We start from the raw sequence: 12,034 nt of genomic DNA, 5'->3' as shown, positions 1-12,034 counted from the left end.
TTCCTAGCCTTTAACATGTTTTTGTAGCCCTTGTGTTTATGTGGCAAATCCAGTTGAGTTTCTGGTCAGTGGTGACCACAAGGATGTTGACAATGGGGGACTCAGTGATGGTAACACCATTAAATGACAAGGGATGGTGGTTAGATCATTTCTTATTGGAGATGGTCATTGCTTGGCATTTGTGTGGCACAAATGCTACTTGGTACTTGTCAGCCCAAGCCTGGATATCATCCTGATCCTGTTACATTTGATCATGGACTGCCTCAGTATCTAAGGAGTTGTGAATGCGCAATCATCAGCAAACATTCCTACTTCTGATCTTAGAGTAAAGAGAAGGTCATTGATGAAGCAGCTGATGATGGTTGTGCCTAGGACACTACCCTGAGGGACTCCTGCAAAGATGTCCCTGGAGCTGAGACGACTGACCTCCAACAACCATAACTATCTTCCTATGTGCCAGCTATGACTCCAACCAGCAGAGCGTTTGCCTCTGATACCCATTGATTCCAGTTTTGCAATGGCTCCTGATACCACATTCGGTCAAATGCAATCTCAATGTCAAGGGCTGTCACTCTCATCTCACCTCTGGAATTCAGCTTTTTTTGTGTCCATGTTTGAACTAAGGGTGTAATGAGATCAGGAGCTGAGTGGCCCTGGCGGAACCCAAACTGGGCATCACTGAGCAGGTTCACTGGGAAAGGATCACTGGACCTGAAACGTTAACTCTGATTTCTCTTCACAGATGCTGCTAGACCTGCTCAGCTTTCCCAGCAAATTCTGTTTTTGTTTCTGATTTCCGACACCCACAATACTTTTGCTTTCCTTGGTGAGGGATCTCTGGCAGTTAATGTGCAGGTAAATGGTTTTCTCCTTTCCCCTTGACAAGTTTGAATGGTGCTGTGTAATAGTCATTGTCTACAGTCATCTGTTTACTATAATGTCACTCCCAATTTCTTAATTGGAGGTTGTCCTGTTCCACTGTTTATGATCTAGTAATAGGCAATCAATCAATCAGGCAATTGCAGTTGACTAGCAGCATTGTTGTGATAAAGTCCTATTTTCCATGCTCTTAATTGTATCAGCTCTGTTGCAATGTTGGAATTACTGCATAGCCTGCCTCTGTGCAGTTTGTTTAGCATTGGCTTTTATTTCACAGAATTTATGTCTGTGGGAACAAATACAGAAATTGCTGATGAAACTCACCAGGTCTGGCATCACTTGTGGGGAGAAAGCAGAGTTAACGTTTCACGTCTGGTGACTCTTTTACTAGCCAGGCTCAAATGCTAGGCGAGTCTTCATGTCCTGAAATAAGGCCTAGTCTATGCAACAAACAGCTGGAGAACTCACTTCACTGTTACTTCCACGGGTGAGGAAATAACTGTGGGAAGGAGTGGTCCGTGGTTTATAAATCTGGCTCAACTGGCATGTGGGAAGGGAAATGACTCCGATGATGGAATAAATCATCACTTCCCATTGCTCAGTCACCACCTACTTCAAGGTGGGCAGCCCCCAGCCTGTAAGGTACTGACCAATCTACATCTTGCCTTACTGTCTGGGTACAGGAAGATAAGGGAGTTTCATTACAACCAAGTGAATGGAAAGTGAATAACCAACAAATCGTAAAGAGAAATGTTTCAGAATGGATGTGGAAGAGTCAGGAAAATGTATCCTGGCATGAATGATGATGAATATTCTACAGCGGGTGTACACAGGATCACCCTGATTGGCCATAAGCTAAGCAAGTTCTTCATGAAACTATTCAGGTGAAAAGTCATACTGGACTCAAAACATTAACTCTGCTTTTCTCTCCACAGATGCTGTTAAACCTGCTGAGTTTCTCCAGTGCTGTCTGTGTTTGCTACAGAAAGGCATACTAGCTTACACCAGCTCTATACATAAAGCTAGCAATATTTTCAGATGGCATAGCAAGAATACAGAAGACCATCTTCAACATGTGTATCCTTTTCAGTGTCAGCAACATTTTGAAATAGATACTTAAGCCATCAGCGGCAACTTCAGAATGCTTCATCTCTTTGTGTGTATCATCTGATGGAGGGGCTGTCAACATCTTCTGTGCTATGAACTAACTCTGTATCCGAATGTCTTAGATTGGGATCGCTCCTGAGTCTCTACATGAAGTTTCGGAGCACATTCCAAATAGTGAGAAGTTATTCCATCTGACTGATATTGAAGCATGTGCGGAAGCAGACAGATTAATTGCCTGCATGCCTCAGTATCATGGAGTGGCCTGATCACAGACAACAGACATTGACTTCTTAGAATCTGTGTCACTGACACTTTCCTTTCAGTCAAACACCATCACAGCCTATCATGGTGACATTGGGCCAACGTAACCCAATTATCTCTGGATGGCCAGTGATCTCTACAACCACGTTCAGCACAACATGGACTGTACCAATGTCCTAAGGAGATGAAATTATGCCAAATACTTGAAGCTTGCTTTATTGTTTGAACAATTGTTAACTGATATAGTTTCACCAGGAAATATCACTGGTAATGTTGGTGAAGCTTGGAAATTGCTGAGTTCAATCATTTATGATGCGGCAACCATAACATTGGGTAAAGGCATAATCTGTAATAACTTTGGGTCCTGTTTAGGATATATATTCAACTATCATTAAGGAGAAAGCAAAACCTATTTGATGTACAACAGAAACCCAGGAGCTGGAGCATTGCATAATGCCAGTGATGTGGGTTTAATCCCACTCCAGCTGTGATAGTTCATGGACCTGCTTCCTTGCCTTACTCTATGTTTGATATAGAGTAGCTCCCCTCAAGTTCTCACAAACAAAGAGAGATGTTTATAGTTCTGTAGCTAAGATTTAGCCAAGAATACTGAATAGTTGAAAGCAATGCAGTTCTGAAGAACACAGTGAGGCACAGTACAAAGAAACACTGGATTAATCTATTTCAAGAAATCCAAACAGCCTGTGACAATGGAAATTTACGTACTGTGCATGATGTGATCAAGAAAGCTCCTGATCACCAAAAGTTAATATCAGCAGATGGTGAAGTACTCACCTTGAGAAATATGGGAATCCCCCAGTCTGTGTTTAACACTCTCCCACAGCTTCCTGTCAATGATAAGTTAGATGCAGAAATGTTAAACTTGAAAAGGGTATTGATTCATAAGCAAGCAGAAAGGCATCTGGCAAACATGGAATTCAAGTCTAACTACTCAAACATAAAGTTCCATCTACTGCCAGATGCTCATGACATTATCTTTCACTTTTGGACAACAGGTCCGTTCCACAGGTCATCACCAAACACAAACACCATCACCTTATCCACAAAGGTTACAAAAAACTGTAAAGTGGCATATCATACCTCAGCATCACTGCAAGGGAAGGCTTTACCACTTATAAACTACTTATAGACTGAGTATATCCAGAAGCTAAGACAGATTTTTGTTCACGGCAGATTTACAATTGACATGATCTTCTTCATTTGCCAGCCACGTAAGAAATCTAGGTGTCATGAAAGCATTCAATGCCATCAGCAAGGACAGATTGTACAAGACTTTGGAGAAAATTGTCAGTCCCCAAAACCTCCTTAGTCTTATTTGCTCCTTTTTTGATAACATGCACTGAACTGTACCATTTGATGGTTCTCGTTCTTTCAGTTTCAGGCTAAAGAGCTAAGTGAAACAGACATGTTGCTTAGTGTCTAATCTGTTTGATATTTTCTTTTCCATGTTCTTGCCCCTTTGCCTTCCCTGCAGATGTGAAAGGAGTTTACCTACAAGGTGGTTAGAAACAAGGTCAGCCAGCTCTACAATTCATTTAGACTCAAAGCAAAGACAAAAAATTATGTTTCAGTCAGAGAACTCCTCGAAATGGATGATGATATGTTTATCAACCAAGTCCAGTCTTCATCCATTTTTTCTTTAAGGTTTTAACTGTAATTTATTTCTTATCTTTTATTGAGGAAATGCTACATTTTTTGGCAAGATGTACAAAATGCAATTTAAAAACATTTCTGATTTTGTCTGATGCCTTTATTCTAGACAATTCCTTTGGTGGTCATGTGCCAATGGAAGGCTTACAATAAGACTGAGGGGCTCCAATGAAATTTCTCACAGATTTCACAAGTCTCGCTATTTTGACTTATTAGTCTCTTCTCTGCCTCATCTATGAAACCTACATTTTTCATAGGATTTTCACTCATTGACAAGTAGGACGGGAATATTCTCCAATTAACCATAAGATAATGGGCAGAATATTTCAATGTGTAGTTAAAGCTTGGAGGCGGGTGAGATTCGTGGTATCTAGTCTGCCTTGGCTTAGAGCAAAATGTCCTAAGAAATCTTTAACTTTTAGCCTCATTAATTATCCAGTAGGGCCCTTATGTAAGGAAAGATATACCTGGAGCCATTGGACGCTGTACAGTGAAGATCCAGTAGGTTGATCCTAGGTATGGAAGATTTTCTTATGAGAAGAGATTGAGTCAAGCGGAAATGTATTGATTGGAGGTTAGAAGTGTGAAATGTTCACTAGGCTGCTGCCAGACATGGAGGGATTAACGAGGGAGGAGATGGCCTAGTGGTATTGTCACTGGAATGTTAATCCAGAGACCTAGATAACGTTCTGGGGACCCGGGGTTTGAATCCCGTCACGGCAGATGGTGGAATTTGAATTCAATAAATATCTGGAATTAAGAATCTAATGATGATCATGAATCCATTGTCAATTGTCAGGACAAACCCATCTGGTTCACTAATGTCCTTTAGGGAAGGAAACTGCCATCCTTACCTGGTCTGGCCTACATGTGACTCCAGGCCCACAGCAATATGGTTGACTCTTAACTGCCCTCTGAGCAATTAGGGATGAGCAATGAATGCTGCCTAGCCAGTGATGCCCCTTATCCCATGAATGAATAAAGGAAAAAAAATCTTATGAGGAGAGGTTGAGTAGATTGGGCCTATACCTGTTCAATTCAGAGCCTAGAAGAATGAGAGATGACCTTAACAGAGAACTTAGAACAGGCCCTTCAGCCCTTCAAGCCTGCGTTGACACATTTTACCCTCCCATATTAGAACTGTCGTCACTTACAGGATTTGTATCCCTCTATTCCCTTCCTATTCATGTATTTGTCCAGGTATTTCTTGCATGCTGCTATTGTGTCTGCTTCCACCACCTCCTCTGGCAGTGCGTTCCAGGCACTCATCACCCTTTGTGTGAAAAACTTGCCTCGCACCTCTTTTAAACTTCTCCCCTCGGATCTTGAACCTGTGTCCCCTAGTAACTGACCTCTCCACCCTTGGAAAAGGCTTCATACTTTCCATTCTATCCATGACATTCACAATCTTACAAACTTCCCTCAGGTCGCCAGTATTCCAGTGAAAACAAACCCAGTCTATCCAACCTTTCTTCATAGCTAAAATCCCCCATACCAGGTAACATCCTGGTAAAACTTTTCTGTACCCTCTCCAAACATCCGCATCCTTCTGGTAGTGTGGTGACCAAAACTGTATGCAATATTCCAAATGTGGCCTAACTAAAGTTCTGTAAAGCTGCAGCATAACTTGTCTATCCTTATACTCAATGCCTCTTCCAATGAAGGCAAGCATGTCTTATTGAAAAATACAAGATTCTTAGAGGATTTGACAGGTTGGAGAAGGTTGTTTCCCATTGTAGGAGAGTCTAGGACCAGAGGGCATAATCTCAGAATTACTGGTCACATATTTAAGATAGAGTTGTAGAGGAATTTCTTCTCTCAGAGAGTAGTGGATCGATGGAATTCTTTACCACAAAGGACTGTTGAGGCTAGGTCGTTAATTTTTTCAAGGCTTAGAGGCACAGATTTTTAAGCAGCGTGGGAATCAAGGATCATAGGGGAAAGGTAGGGAAAGTAGAATTGAGAGTTATTGGATCAGTCATAATCTCATTGAATGACCTACTTCTGCTCTGTGTCTTGTAGTCTTATGGTGGCAGTTCTTAGGAATCGTGTGGTGAGCAAGGTCGAAGTGCTCACCACTGGTAAGACCTTCCATTTTCAGGCTTCTGGTGCCATATTTAAAGCCCAACTGCACTCCATCTCAGACACTGCAGACCAAGAACTGCCATTCACACTGTGCTGCTCTCCCAATACCACCAACACTAATACATTCTTAATTTGCACAAGCTTTTATGCATCTACTATGGCTATGTCCCCCTCTTCTCTCATGCAAGTTCTGGCTGCATTCTGTGAATCTCCATAAGGAGAGCCTCAGCTCCACCTCCACCTGTCTGAGGATGAAGCCAGTGAATCCTCAGAGAATGAACCAACAAGGCTTTCTCCTGCATCCTCTACCAGCTCAGAGATTTTCACCTCAGAGGGTACTCTCTGCAGATTAGTCAAAGGTGCACAGTCTGGAACACGTGCGTATGTCTGATTGTTGCCAAGTTGGTGTAATTTTCCTCGACATTGAAGGTAATAAATTGCCCTTTTTATCTCTTAAGAAAATTTTATAATTACTGATTATTACTGATCATTACTGATCACTGAAAATTATTGATACAATATACAGTAGGTAACTATAGAGAGGTATAGCCTTGTGCTAAAAAAGAGCGTAAATCATTATTGCAGCTAAATAAGATGTTTGAAAATAGGAAAGACAATTTACCCTTTGACCCCTGGTCTTAACACATTGTTGAGTAAAGTTTTGTTAAATAGATACATTAATGTCTTGACTGTGTAAACTCCAGATTTGGTGATTTCCCCAAAAAATAATTGTTTTAAATCATCAATGTCAAGTTGGATTTGTGCTTGGGGTTTAGGTGGTAGCCCTCAGTGAGCCTCCTGTTTCTGATGCCCTGATCATCTACTGAGTGCCTTTGATCGAAGGACCTCTTCCTCCATCGCCACCATCACCACCTGACAAGGTGACCACACAGTGTTAGCTGCCAAGCAAATTATATGGGCACGTGCCAAGCTACCACTGGGTTAATAGCAGCAGCAATGAAATGTGCTAAAATGCTCCAAAGTGAAGTGAAATGGGTGAACTGCATTCCAAATAAATCAAAAATGTGTCATGATGATGTGTGAGGGCTGCTGCATTTCTGATCTCAACCTCTGTTAATAAAGGTTAAAAAAATGTGGTCCCTGCCCTTGGAGTGTGCCCAGAGACATTGGGGGCTGCTGGTTAAGATGGAATCCCAGAGGAGCAAGCGGTAAGCTGGAGTTGCCAGATACTGGTTCAGACCTTCAAATTGTTGCCATCTGGTTTCTCTCCATTGCCTGGTAAAGCAGCAAGTTGTGTTTGGCAATATTAGGTAATAATGGGATGTGAACTTACAAAGAAGGGTCACTAGACTTGAAATGCTAACTCTGCTTTCTCTTCACAGATGCTGCCTGACCAGCTGAGTTTTTCTGGCAATTTCTGTTTTTGTTTGTTTGGTACCATTTTATTTCATGACACTTTTGTGATTTAATTTCTGAAGCCCTCTAACTAACCCCACACCTTCCCTTTTGTTCTACCCCAGCATAAAACCCATCACATCTCTACGTTCCTTCAGTTTGGAAGAATATTCAGTTTCAACTTAGAAGGTTAGTGCTATCTCTCTCCCTAAAGGCTGTCAGATCTATTGAGAATTTCCAGCATTTTCAGTTATGTTTTCAGATTTCTAACATCTGCAGTATTTTATTTTTGTTTTCTCATCCCTTCATTTTAGTCAAAGTTTGGGCAACAGTGCTTCTCAAGTTGGCTAATGGCAGCAGTGTCAATAGATTAGTGAGGATTCCCTCTGCCGAGTAAACGATAAAAATGCAATATTGTTTTTAGCACTGAATAGGGAAGTTCTTCACAAATACTTACACTGCCAAAAATTACACTCACCCTGTTTACTTACCTTATGAAGCAAATGCAATTCAATTCCAACTAATTCCTTCCTCATAGGTCCCATACCTAGTTTTTAAGAAGATGAATTTATAATGACAATATGCTTTGTATTATCATGTACTGACATCTATGAAATATCTTGATCAGTTTAAGTGTCATCTCTTCGAATTATTTATTTTTGATACATCCGTTGGATTCAAGAGGACATTCCAATTCATTGATCTATGCTTCAGAAATCTTTAACCTTCCTGTCATTCAAAGATGATTCCATTGCTGTAGTAGATTGCATTAATTTCTCACCCCAGATTTCTCTTGTTTTTGTGTAGGGATAATATATTTTTGTTAAGTTCTGCCTTTGCTCTGCCTTCAGATTGCACTATTTATACAATTCCTCTGAAAATGTTCAGGTGCAGATGAAATTCTAAATTTAATTATTTCAAAATAATCTTGTTCAAATTGTACTTTAGACATAATTAATAAGGTCGAACGTTGCTAGCAATACTTGCCAGAGAACAGTATTTGCATCTAATTCTATGAAGATATTTGCACTTGAAAGCTGCTCTAATGTTTGATCAGTCATCGGTTTTAAGTGAGCTTTTCCATAAACGCCCTCACTCAGTTGGTGAGGTTAATTGTGAACCATTTATTTATGTACCAGCTACACTTTAGGAGATCAATTTTCAGCTCCTTTATTCTTTCCAATATTCTCACTTATTTCAAACAGGTCAGTTCACTGTTGCTTTGGACATTAATGGTCATGGGACAGGAATGAATAAAAGATTCCATGTTTGTATAAAATTTTGGAAAGTAATTACTTTTTCCAATCTCTATTCCTTGCAATATTTCTTTCCATCATCCTTTGAGATTAATCTGCAGTCCTTGAATTTTGTTGTCTTATTAATGGTCTTACATACGATATACAGCATGTCAGTGTTTATGCTCTACTTAAGTTTCCTCGTGCTTTCTCATCTATCATCTGTTCCCTTCTCCCTCGAATGCTTATCTCATTTTTCCCTTAAATGTATATATACTGTTTACTTCAAACACTCACAGTGGTAACATGTTCTTTTCCACATTCTTCAACAGTTTCAGAGAAGATTTTTTCTGAATGCCCTGTTGGATTTCCTGGCAACTATCTTATATTGATGGTTCTTAATTATCTCTTCCTCACAAGAGGAAACATTCTCTCTATATCCACTTTATCAAAACCATTTTATCAAGACAGTTCAAATGCAGCCTATCATTTCTTTCCTTATTTGAGTACCCATGCTTTCTCCATTTTTGTGTCACATTAAGGTGTTTCTTCTTTGTTATTTTCCTCAAACAAAATCAAGGCTAGATTAGCCTCCTAATTCCAAACAGAATCCAGTGGTTTAAAATTATTTTGCTGTTTTGTACATAAACTAAATCATAAACTGCATAATGATGCTGTGAGTTCCAAATCTAATGGTAACAGGTTCACTATTCAGTCTGTTAATTTTATCCCATCCAGCTCCAAGGTTCTTAGCCATAAAGTGTGCAAATTTCACACACAGCTAGAATTCCAACAATTAATGAAGTGTTTCAGGCCACGAGATAATGGTTGTTGCATGAGGATAAACTGCAAAAGATGGTTGGCTTCAGGGGAGGCAATGTTGAGGCGGTATTATCACTGCACTGTTAATCCAGAGATCCAGGTGGTGGTCTGGGAGACCTGGGTTCAAATCCTGCCATGTCAGATGGTGGAATTTAAATTCAATAAAAAAATCTGAAAATAAGAGTGTAATGATGAACCCATTGTCGATTGTCAGGGGAAAAGCCCACTTGGTTCACGACTGCCCTTTGGAAAAGGAAACTTCCACCCTTAGCTGATCTGGCCTACACGTGACTCCAGACCAATAGCAATATGGTTGACTCTTAACTGCTGTCTTGGTAGTTAGGGATGGACAATAAATGCTGGCCCAGCATCCTGTGAATGAATAAAAAATCAAGCATAAATTTCAACTTCAATGGTGGTTAACGAAGGGTATAGGAGATAGGCAACCCATTGTACACTCTGTCTACATTTCCATCCCATATTGGACAATCAGTGAAATCAAGTTGAATGTCATCACTGAAGTTATAGTTCTACTGAGAAGCTTACTGAATATAATGTTGCAGACAGAAATCAGCAATAGAGACATCTTATCGTATATAATAATAAAACATGGACTCAAATTCAAAATAGAAATGTGATACAAATCATCAGAGATAGAATTTAAGAACAGACTTTACGTAGTAAGGAAAGAGCTAGGAGATCAATAACAGAACAGCAAGAAACTGATCAATAAAGGTATAGAATTAATAGACTTATCTGACAGCAATCACACCAACTGAAAGAGATTTAATTGAGTTGAGTTGAAAAGGGATATGATCAGTGATCCAGGAGAATGGAAAGCTAAAATTTGCAGATCAAACAAACAAGGGGAGGCCTTCAAGGAGCAGATAGTTCAGATACAGACAAAACAATTTCCCATGAAGAAGAAAGAAAGTCTATAGTTAGTGCTCCCAAGGTAGCCAAAGCAATTGACATTAAAATGAAGCAAGAAAAAATAGGCTTTTGATAACTATCAGGTTCATAACATAATAGAAAATCAAGGAAAATACTGAAAGTTCAAAAAAATTTAAGAGGTATAGAGAATATATGATATAAAGACCTAGTCACTAACATAAGAGGGAGTGCCATAGTTTCTGCTAATCATATGAGGGTGAAAGGATAGTCTAAGGTAGGCTGAGATTGATTTGGGACCAAAAAGGAAACTTTCTTGTGGAAGGTTGTGATTAAAGAATTAAATGAATACATTGCATCTGCATTCACAAAACAGAGAATACTGCAAATATCACAAATTGTACATCAAGAGGGAAAAGAAAAACTGATGAAGATAGAAATAGATAAAGAGGAAGTATTTTAAAATTTGACAGGGCTTAAATTGGCAAAGTCTCCCTCTCGACTGGGTTGCTGAGACAAGTACACCTGAAAGTAGCAGACGTCAGTTCTTTCAATCTTTTTTTGGAAATTAAAATAAAGCATGAGGACTAGAGAATTGTAAATATTATAGCCCTGTTTAAAGAAAAGGAGACAAATAAATCTGATAACTACAGGCAAGTCAGCCTGACAACTAGGGTGGGAAAATCTCTTGAGGTAATAATCTGGCAGAAAAGTAATTTTCACTTGGAAACCCATGATTGTAGTTAATGATTATCAACCCAGATTTGTTCAAGATAAGTTATTAATGAAAAGAGTGAATGAAATAGTGGTGAGGATTGAAGAGAGAGAGTACTGTTGATATTGTGTACGTGGACTTTCAAAAGGTCTTAATATATAGACTTTCTAGCACAACTTAAACTTAAACACATGGGAATAAAAGGGCAGTAGTGGCAGCGTAGATGTGAACTGGCTCAGGGACAGAAAATAGGGTCATGGTGAAAATGGAGAGACCAACCTGTGGTGTCCCCAAGGAATCTGTATTATAACCACAACAATACTTAATGTGTATTAATGACCTAGACATTGCAATGTGGGCCACAATATGGAATGTTTGTAGATAACACAAAATTTGAAAATATAGTAAAAAATGAAGAAGATAGCAATGGACCATAGGAGGACATTCACTGATAAAATAGGTATATAAATATAAATAGGCAGGAAAATAAGCTGTGAAGAGGACATAAGAGGCAACAAAAAGATATAGGCAGATTAAGTGAGTGGAAAAAGATCTGGCAAATGGAGTATAATGTGAGAAAATGTGTAGTTTTCATTTTGACAGGACGACTAAAACATTGGTATGCAGGTACAGCAAGTAATTAGGAAAACAAATACAATATTATCATATTTCACAAGGAGAATTGAAGGTAACAGAAAGTAAGTTATGCTTCGGTTAGACAGAGCACCCAGTGACACCATATCTGGAGTACTGTGTGCAGTAATAGTCACTTTATTTAAGGAAGGGTGAAAATGAATCACAAGCAGGTCAGAGAAGGTTTACCAGACTAGTACCAGGAATAAGTAGGCTGTCTGATGAGAAAAGGTTGGACAGGCTAGTTTTGTGTCGGCTAAAAGAATTAGAGGGAACGTGATTAAAACGTAAAAGAACTCTCCTCTGAAAGGAGAGTCATGCATTAGGGATCATTGCTTAAAACAGAGCAGGCACTTTTTTTCTGTTTGGAAGAGTGGTT

The sequence above is a fragment of the Rhincodon typus genome, chromosome 4 (genome assembly GCF_021869965.1).
Source record: "Rhincodon typus isolate 14 chromosome 4, sRhiTyp1.1, whole genome shotgun sequence".
In the NCBI taxonomy this organism is placed as follows: domain Eukaryota; kingdom Metazoa; phylum Chordata; class Chondrichthyes; order Orectolobiformes; family Rhincodontidae; genus Rhincodon; species Rhincodon typus.
Note: the sequence above shows the minus strand (reverse complement) of the source record.